General features: G+C 43.8%; 1 long non-coding RNA gene across 1 annotated transcript; it reads left to right on the forward strand.

The window, feature by feature from the left end:
• Positions 1-2,314: 2,314 nt before the first annotated feature.
• On the forward strand, positions 2,315-3,676 carry LOC138172055 (uncharacterized). Its single transcript, XR_011171031.1, has 3 exons — positions 2,315-2,426; positions 2,521-2,651; positions 3,054-3,676. It is a non-coding gene; the product is annotated as an uncharacterized lncRNA (long non-coding RNA).
• Positions 3,677-10,055: the final 6,379 nt, after the last annotated feature.

Here is a 10,055-nt window from a genome sequence, read left to right on the forward strand (position 1 = left end):
CACAGCATGAAGGCAGGGGTTTTCTCATAGCAGTGAAGTCACTTTCTGTCTTCTCACTATCTGGTCTGAGCTTTGTTCTTCCTTTGATGAGACTTCAGGAAACTGGACAATGCACAGAGTCTCGCCATGAGACTGTACTCTTAATATAGAGTCAGGATGACTAGCTTTCTGGTGACAAGCAGAATTTCTCTTCTGACTCCATCTTTGTGACTTCCCTCTCTCCTTGTCCAAATTATATGTCCATTTCACCTCTGCACAGCCATCCTGGAGCAGGTTTAAGAGATAAATGGTCTCTCCAGGTCCAGTGTGTCCTAAATTCCAGACCTAGGGAATCGTGTCAACCTTGGCTTTGGGATGTGTTGAGTCATGTTAATGAAAAAGAGACAGCAGAGACATTTGCATGATGGAAAGAGGTAGAGGGATCTTATAGACTGTTTGAATGCTACCCTCCAAAACTGAGGCTAAGAGAAAAAAGTGACTTCCTGAAGTAGGATTTAAGCACAGGCTTCCAAATTGAACTTGGGTGCAAGGGTTATGCTTGTTTGGAGGAACCCCAGGCATTAGCAGTGCTGGACAGAGTCCTGGGGCTCAGCACCTCCTACTAAGACACTTGGGAGAGCATAGTGCCTCCTGGTTGGGATCCCATAAGACAAGACAGCTTCTTCAAACTCCTTTGGTCTTCCAAGTTGGTGAGAGAAAAGGCCTCAAGTCAGATATTTTTTTTACTAAGGAGTAGAAGCTTCCAGTCCAACATGGTGGGTGGTTATGATTCCCTGGGGTGATGCCTTAAGCCTGTTACTTCCTAAAAACCTTATTTACGAAAACAAAACAGTGTTGAGAAGGAAAGCAAAGCTGAATTCAGTGGGCAGGGGAGCCTGGAATCCAAGTCAGCAGTGGAGAAAAGAGGAGGAAAGTTTAACATTTTAGGTCATCATTGCTTTTCTCCTCATTTAATTTCATCATTGAGAAAACAAAGGCATTTTCAGAGAAAAGGTTATTAGGGCTATTTGGCAATTTAGCTTAAGGAGGATTTCCCCTTTCACCCATACACCTTTGCATTTTTAAAAAATAATACATTGTATCCCCCTACCCTTTTTCTCTCTCTATTTCTCTCTCTCCATCTCTGTCTCTCTCTCTATGTCTCTGTCTTGCTCTGTGTATCCCTCTTTGTCTTTCTTCCTTTGTGACTCTCTTTTTGTCCCTATCTCTATGTCTCTGTCTTTCTCTGTATCTCTGTCTCTATCTCTGTGTCTCTATGTCTCTGAATGTCAAACAAAGGCCTTAGAGGTGCTATGTCATATCTTCTTTTTCACTTTCCCCCCTTTCTCCTCACTGCTGCCCTCCTCAGTCTCTTGCACAGTTTTAGAACAAGTAGCTCAAGAATGCCTTTCTCTGCATTTGGTGCTTAGTTGAAGGCCTGTGGCCTCCTTTCTTCCTCATTTTTCTCATTGAGGTAGAGTCTCTGAGTCCATCTGGTCTCACACTTTTCTCTTCTCCAGTAAGGAAAAAATGGAGAGGACAAAATAAAGTTGGGAAAGAAATCAGCCTGCAGAAGTTGAAGGTTTGCTGCTTGCGTCCAGTGACTTGCCACCTGGTCACAGCAGCCCTCTTACCAGCTCAGAGAGCAGGTTGGCCCTTTTATTCTGGCTCTCCTTCATGGTGAGACCTGCAAATCCTGGGCTCTGGGCCCTGAGCCAACTGGGCAAAGGTTGCTTGGGAGGTTCAAAGGCAGGGCCAGGGGAACCAAGTGCCAGAGTATCCAAGTCACCGATTGCTTTGACTTGGCCCAAATGAATTTCTGTGTCGACAAACTTTATGAAGAAGCCATTGAACAAGTTTATTAAATGAAGTGCCAGGGCTTTTATTTGCCTTTTTATTGGATTTTGAGCACAGCCCATTCCAATCATGCTGAAACATTTTCTTTCCAATTTATTCTAGCAAGTCCTGAACTCGGGGGTGAAGCTCAAAGAGGGGAGGCGGAGGCCAGGGCTGAAGCTAGAGCCAGTGGCGCCCTTCCAAAGCTTATTTAAGAGATCCCAACCTCTGGGGTTTGTAAAAAATTCAATGGAACATCCTGGAGAAGATGCTTTCCCAAGAGCTCGTGGCCCCTTTTGCTCCCAGTTGGATCAGAAAGATTCTCAGAGCGTTGTGCCTGAGCTTCCTGTCAGCACTCTGAGATCCAGATGGACAAAGGCAAGGGAAAGGAAAAAAAGAAGACAGTGCATGTAGGGTTTGGGGGCTGCTGGGAAGGGGGAAGGAGGGGAGGGGCTGAACTTCCCATAACCCAGAAGCTAACTTCAGCCTAAACACAACATTATAAACCAGGCCACGTTTGAAAAAAGTTGTTGTTCCCTAGGAAATCCCCCTAATGATTCTGAATCTCCTTCCCTGAGGCTTCTGTTGGAAGACATGCCCAGAGATTAGAGGTTGGCCTCTGTTCACTTTATGTGGGCCTCTAGCTTTCTGCCCTGGGTCTTCATTAGACAAATGAGGTCATCTCTGCTTATGTTACATTCACAGGAGAGCTAGCAGACGGCCATCTTCCTACCTCTTTGGTTTTATATTGGGCTCACAGATGTGGACACGTACCATCGTCAACACCTTGACACAAGATGAAGGAGAGCATTGAAGGCCTTCAAGTACCAAAGAAGGTAGGATAACGGGTGCCCAGAATCCAAATGTGGGTTGATACAGTCCAATGGATTCTCATACAAACGTTAGGTTAGTATTTGACTCAGTTGTTCAATCCCCAACATGGACAGAGGCAATGTGGCATAATGGGTGGAGTTTTAGGTTTAAAGTTAAGGAGACCTGACCCCAATTAATTGTGTGACCATGGTCAAGTCACTTAAACTCCCTGAGGCTCAGCCTATTCCCTAGGACCGACCTTTTAAGTCGTTGGGATATAGAGACAGAATGGTTCTGCACTGATGGAGGGGTTTTCAACACTAGACTTCCTATATTTAATCAAGTAGCTAGTCTTTAATATGTCTGAATAATACAGAAGTATGGGCCCCAGGCAGGACCTGACCCTAGATCTTCCTCCCTCCCAGGTCAGCTATCTCTCCACAAAGTCATGGAGCCATACAGCTTCTCAAACACCACCCCATGGCCTTATATTTCATATCCTCAGACACCTGGTGACCAGGGACCGTGCAGCTCTGGGAGACTGCTGTGACACTCTGAGGTGCTGTTCATGCTTTTCATGTGAAGAATAAGTAAAAGCAAGGACAATTGAAGTTGTGAGTGTGAGCCCTATAACACTTGCACATATGTATGTATGTTTATAGGCATGAAAAGGCACATACACACATATGTATGTATATGTCATGTATGATCCTGCATTACCAGTTGTATCTAGTATTTTTACCTCCACACTCCCAGGGACCATGATCCCTTCAATGTCGGTCCTCTCTTCACTGTCTTGGACTGTGCTCCAGCCATGCCTTAGTTGGGCAGTTTTTTTTTTTTTCATTTCTTATGACCACAGGTCTCTCTCCTTCACCCAGAAAGATAAGTGAAACTATCTCTGCACAGAATATTGAGACCTTTGAGACCTACCGGAGAAAGGTGCCCAGAAAGGTAAGGGACTTGGGCACTGTATGCCTCCCAGGCAGCCAGGTGACTCAGGGATTACAACACTGGGCCTAGAGTCAGGAAAGTCTACCGCAGACACTTTCTAGCCACATGACCTTGGGCAAGTCACGTAACTGCTGTCTGCCTCAGTTTCTTCAACTAAACATGAGCATAATAATAGCACCAGCCTTTCAGGGCTATTGTGAGGCTCAGCTGAGATGTTCTCTGTGAAATGCTAAGCCCTAAGCCTGGTCGCGCCTCAGACAATAGATGTCCAGCCAGTGACCAGGACATGCTTTGCACCTCTCATCATGGCGGGCATCACCATGGCTTGGGCAGTATTGACAGGGCCACCGGGTCCCTGCTGAGGCACCAGAGGAAGCCTCAGTACCTAATGTGATAAGCAGACATTCCAAAGGGGCAGCTCCACCCTTCTCCATGGTATAGTGACAAAGACACTGTTATAACTATCCTTGTGGACGTTGCATTTGAAGGCCATTTCACCATCTCTTCAACCCATTAGCAACAATCATGACCACCATCATGAAACAGAAATGGGAATGACAGTAGAAGATAATCTCTGTTCAAGAAGATTTGTGACTTAAGTTTATCAAGGACAAAGAGAAAGGAGATGTGTGTAGCTGTAGGAATGGAGTCCAAGGGGAGTCCCTCCCACCCCATACTCAAGATTGGTAAAGTCAGGGGCATTATGGGAAGTAGGAGAAATTTCCTCCCTTGATTTTAAAAACCCAAGGGGCTTGGGAAAATTTCTGCTGAGCAGGTGCTGCAATTGACTGGGGTCTGCTGGAAGCCTTGTCCTCAAAGGGGACATTATTTCTCTTTTCTGATATTACCTAAAACTCTATCTATTTTAGTTCTTTTCTTAGTCAGGCCCCCAGTGCACTAGGCCAGCAAAGAGGAGGAAAAAAAGCCTTATGTCAAGATCTATCTTTTCTGATCTCTCTTCCTGCCTTTTCTTGGGAATTTTCTCAGGCTGATTTGCCATTTAGGTTGGGACAAATACATTCCTTTCAGCTCCCATGCTGCCCCTCTGAATGAGCATCAGGAATATGCCAATTACTCTCGAGCTCAGCTTAGTAACTTTGAAAGGGCAGAGTGGCTCTGGTGGCTGTTTTCCCTTCACTTGTGATCTCTGGATGCTACCAATCAATGCTCCCATCTTCCACCCATCCCCCAGCTGGGAAACCAGGTATTTTGTCATCTTCTCTGCTCCTGTTCCTGCTTTCTATCTCTTCCACTGAAACAGTAATCAAACCATCATGACCATGACTAATGAGAAGGGCAGGAGATCCAACAGACTGTCTGATGAATCTGTTTGATTCCCCAGAGCCAAACTCCCTCCCCTGGACACCACTTCCTGTATTTTGTGGCCTTGCCCACCAGAATGAGAATTTCTTGGGTAGCCTTCTAATTTGTCTCACCTATGCCTAACTCAGTGCTTTGAACATGGTAGCTGCTTTCTAAATTATTTTTCATCCATCCATCCGTCCATCCATCCATCCATCCATCCATCCATCCATCCATCCATCCATCTGTTTGTTCATTCATTCACCAGTGTCACCATGATCATGATTCTCCTTATCTATGCTTTTCTTGGTCCGGATCATCAGTGTGTCTTTTGAAGAAGTCTAAAGTGGTTCTGTTAGCTTTTTGAGGCAATGCCAGGGCTATTTTCTTTGAACCTCATTGCCGCCAGAAAAGGACCTCAGTGACATTGACACCAACTCCCAATTGAACAAGAATCCTCTTTCTGACCAAAGGGCAGCTCTGAGAGCTCACTTGAACATTTCATGGCAGGAGGAATGCCTGCTTTGTAGTTACCTGCAACTTGCCTTTTTCTTTTGTTTTATTTTCAACTTTAGTGCAACACTTTCTGTTTAAATACCTTAAATGATTTGAGCTCCTAAGCTGTATACCAAATCAGTGGGCCATGCCTTTTTCATTTCTTTAGGAATATTTTCTTGCCAATTTATCTTTCAATGAGATCATATGATTGCACCTTAACAAGAAGAATTATTAAAAGATATGTGTACTTTTATTTATATAACTCAGGGGGAAAAAGGTCAAGAAGATTTTTTTATTTAAGTCTCTAAAGTATTTAAATGTAAAATTAGTTTAATTCTACAAGGATGATTATAGAATCAGAAGGACATACAGGGAAATAAAAAAGAAAAAATGGGAATATCTTAATTTATATTGATTTCATTATTCTCTAGATTAAAGGCGACAACATAAAACGAGGGCTTGGAGTTCAAACTTTTAAAGAATTCACATATTTACATCAATTTTTAAAAGGTTTTTTTTATAACTAATGAACTTAGATTTCTTTTGGCATGGCATAAAATCCATTTGTACAGTTTTTAATTAAGAATTCAGCCTATGCAATTAAAATTAAGGGTAGAGACTTCATCAGATGTCCTATGAGAACCCCAGTCGAAAAAATTATGTTAATGCTGTGTGTCCTAAAAGCCTTCTCTGAGTGTTGGAAACACTTCATGAGAAATTATTTCTGCCATCCAATAAGGATTCATTTAAAGTTGATAATGAGGAGCTTTTAATTTTGGCATGCTAAAACCATGTTGATCACTAATCTCTCTGGCATTTGCTGTGGGTTTCTGAACAACCAAAAGGATCATTGAAAATGTAGTATAAAAAAATAAGGACTGGGTCATACTCACAATCTATAATGCAAACAATCCAGTAATTCCATAGACAGGGGAATTACTAATGTGAATTTTAATATTTAAAGTTGCTTAGGCCATTATTGAAGATTTTAAGATACTTACATGATGAACATGATTAAAATTGCATTTTAAATAATGAATGACATGTAACATACAAAATGATTCCTATTTCTATCATGTATGCATGTATGGGTGCATCTACATATGCATGTATGTATTCATGTATTCATGTATATGGCCAACTATAACAGGAAGATTTCTGATCAAAGGATCGTCCTTCTAAATACCTAATATTTTCCTGCTGACAGATTTGGCCACCAGTCCACTCCACATTCACAGGCCATATTCTCACATGGCAGAATCCCAGGCTTATAGCTTTACCCCAAATGAAAATTGAAGAGATTTGAATAGTTACTCATGCAACATTTGATTCCTTTGAAATTCATTTGATTTTGGTGAGATGGAGATGCTGGCCAAAACAGGGCCTTGATAGGCCTGGGGGATGCATGGTCCAAATGAAACATTTTCAAGACCACTCATTCTTCACCAAAAGCGGAGTGAAGCTTAAAGTCCTGAATTCCAGAGCAGAAGCCTGGCATCTTTCGTCTTTCTCTTCCACCACCCTAGTTTCCGTATTCCAGCGGGAAGTAACAGGAGAGAAGAAAAAAGTGGACCTCTTCAACACCACTGGACCTTCCAATGTCTGTGTGTGTGTGTGTGTGTGTGTGTGTGTGTGTGTGTCAGTAGCAATGAAGGTAATAGTGCTGTCAGCGGTACTCGTTGGGGCAGAAAGACTTAATGTGCCCCCTCCCAAAGGACTGAGGGTTAGCAGAGAAGCACTTGGGCTGGAGGGATAAATGAATGAATGGAGGGATGAGTGAATGTGTAAGGGAGGCCTGAGGAAATCTCCAGGAAAGAGGCTGGGGGCCCTGAACCCTGTTTGGAGCACTTGCTAGTGTTCTTTTGCAGCTTCTGGTCTCTTGAGCAGATAAAGGATTAGCAGACAGACCGTTGATTGCCTCAGTAGCAAGAACTATGCAAATCTAGAGGACTGCTCAGTTGAGGTGTGAGTGTCTCCTCTGCCTTGGCTGATTGCTTACTTGGCTGAGCTGTTATGGGCATCCAGGTGGGGGAGGAGCCCTCTCACCTAGAGCCAACGTGCAGCTACGACAACTTAAGCCTCCTCTTGCTTTTTTCTTCCTTCTGTCCATTTCCTGCTTTTAGAAATGACCATAATGTCATAAGTAAAATTCTATCTCCCACAGAAAGGTTTTCCCAGGCCCTCTAAATTCAATTACCTTCTCTCTTTTAGTGACTTCCTAGTTCCTATGTCAGAGGTGTTTAATAAAGGTACATTGGATTGGATTCCTAGTTAAATTTTATGTAGCTTTTTTCTATACATCTTTGTTTGCTTATGGTCTCTCCCATTGGATTGGGAGCTCCTTGAGGGCAGAGACTGTCTTTTACCTCTTTTTGTAGCCCCAATGTCTGGCATATAGTAGGCATGTAATAACTCCTGATTGACTGACTCACCCTGCTTCTGTTGAATATGAGGGAGGGAGCAAACCATGAGAAGTCTACAAGTTGTGGCCCCTGCCAGAGCCATTCAAAAGCCATTTGGGAGGAATCAAACACTGAGTGGGCTGCTTGACCCACCCCAGCTACATGGGAGGCTCGGATGTGTACAATCCCTGTGCTGTACTTGGAAGTGAACTTGGTGGGACCAATGATCTGTAGAAACCACATTAAGTCTAAAGCTCTGTCCCCAGGAACACAGGCAGTATAGGGGTGAGTGTGACCTGAGGTGTTGGGAGAAATGTATGTTTGGAACTCTATTTGTATTTTAACAGTAAATGTTCCTTCATAAAAGATAATTGATGTTAATTGCTTTAATGAAACTGGGACATTAATTATTGGCAGTTAATAGTCTGGGGCGAGGGCACCAAGATGGGGCTGGAAGCTATAACATTAGAGAAGAGATCACACCACTCCCTAAAGAGCTGTAGCTGGCCTTGTTCTGGGGGAGGGAGTTCAGGGTCTCACTACAATGAATGAATAACTGAATGACTGACAACACATGTTTTAAGATCTATTAAGTGCAAACCACTGAACTTCTCACTGGGGTTACGCCCAGAGAAGTGGAGATGGTCCTTGCTTTCATGAAGTTTCCATTCTATGAAGAGATTACACGTGAAAGAGTTCCCCTCAGAGAGTACTGGACAGCTCTGCAGTCCTCTGGTGCAGACGCCAAGGCCATGAGAGAGCTCTTCCTTTAAGCCTGGAGTAAGAAAGCCATCCCCATCTCTGCTGTTCAGACAATAGCGCCAAGGTCTCTGTGTCGGGAATACTCCATCCCATCCTGGATTTTCCATAGTTGTACTTGCTCAAGAGACAAAGATGTCGCTCCTACAGAGGCATTGCCAGGTGCCCTACTCACGTGATGACTGCAAAGGATGGGCTAAAACTGGGCTCATAGCGGTGAGGGCCCCTGCCCTGTCTCCCCAGGGCTCCTGGGCTCTGGGTGCCCAGCTAGCTCCATTCAGGTCTGAGGGGAGCAGTAGCAGAGCATTGGGGGGGCAGTTTGTGTGGGACAGGATACTTCCTGTCTCTCAGGGGAGATTATGCCAGACATCATGAGGGATTCTAGGGAATTCTCTCCCCTCTGCCTTAAACAGCTTCCTTCTTGCCCTTTCCCACACCTCTCCTCTCCGCCCTCCCCAGGCACTATGATATAGGGGCTTAAGTTTTCTTGTTCTGTTTCTTTCTGACCATTTTTTCCTTGAAACTTGGCAGCAAGAGGATCTTCATTGTTTCATGGCAAAGGAAGCAGGCAGTTCCCTCCCCAGTGCTTAGCACAGTACACCCACCTGACTTATATGTCCATGCGTATGTATATATGAACGCTGACTCTTCTGAATCCACAGCACTCAGAAGAAGCCTAATATAGACTATGGGGATACTTTGAAGCCCCCATCTGACCTAGGAGATATAACGTGCTCTAGAATTTTTAAAATACTAAGAATTGTCAGGTCTGTTGATAGCATTACTGCTGATGTTGCTATTTCATTAATGTGAGTTTCCTATGGATATCTCCTAGGTCCTTATTTCTTTAAATGTTGGCTCCCTCTTGAGGGCAGGTACTGCTTTATGCTTTTGGCCTTCCCCACAGCAGCAGTGCCTAGCACTGTGCCTAGCCCATAGGACACATTTAAATGCTTGTGAATTGATTGATCTCCCAACTCCTTTGTAACTGCGTTTGTTGTATGATTTCTATGTCTGACCCTCCCCCAAACCACCAAAGCACCAGAGACTTCGCTCTCATCTTTTTGACATCATCTGGAAAGGAAGACTTTTCAACCTCAAAGGTGCTACAGCCTACAAGTCCACGGCTCACTGGAGCAGTACTGAGGCTCATGGATTCCTGGGCTGATGCATGATAGCCTTGGTTTGGGAGAAAAAAGGACTTGGGCTGTGTCTCCTTTGGCTCCCCCTCCCCTCCACACACACTTAGTAGGTTTCTTTAGCAGAACCACCACACATTTATGAATCCTTCTTTCTTGATATAGAAAAGAAACTATCTCACCCTGGCTATCTAGCTGGTGCAGAGTTGATTTTGTAGAGAAATGAGCCCTGGAGGAGTGGGCTGAGCTCTTTTTCCAACTCCTTCCTTTCTTCTCTTTTGTGATGGAATTCAAATCAAAATGTCTCTGGGAGATGTTTCTCTGAGACTTTTAATTGTATATATTTAATATTCTATAGACTATTGCAAAATTG

Source organism: Petaurus breviceps, unplaced genomic scaffold (assembly GCF_028583685.1).
Source record: "Petaurus breviceps papuanus isolate PSGF00001 unplaced genomic scaffold, PetGlider_PUasm1.0 490, whole genome shotgun sequence".
Taxonomy (NCBI): Eukaryota; Metazoa; Chordata; class Mammalia; order Diprotodontia; family Petauridae; genus Petaurus; species Petaurus breviceps.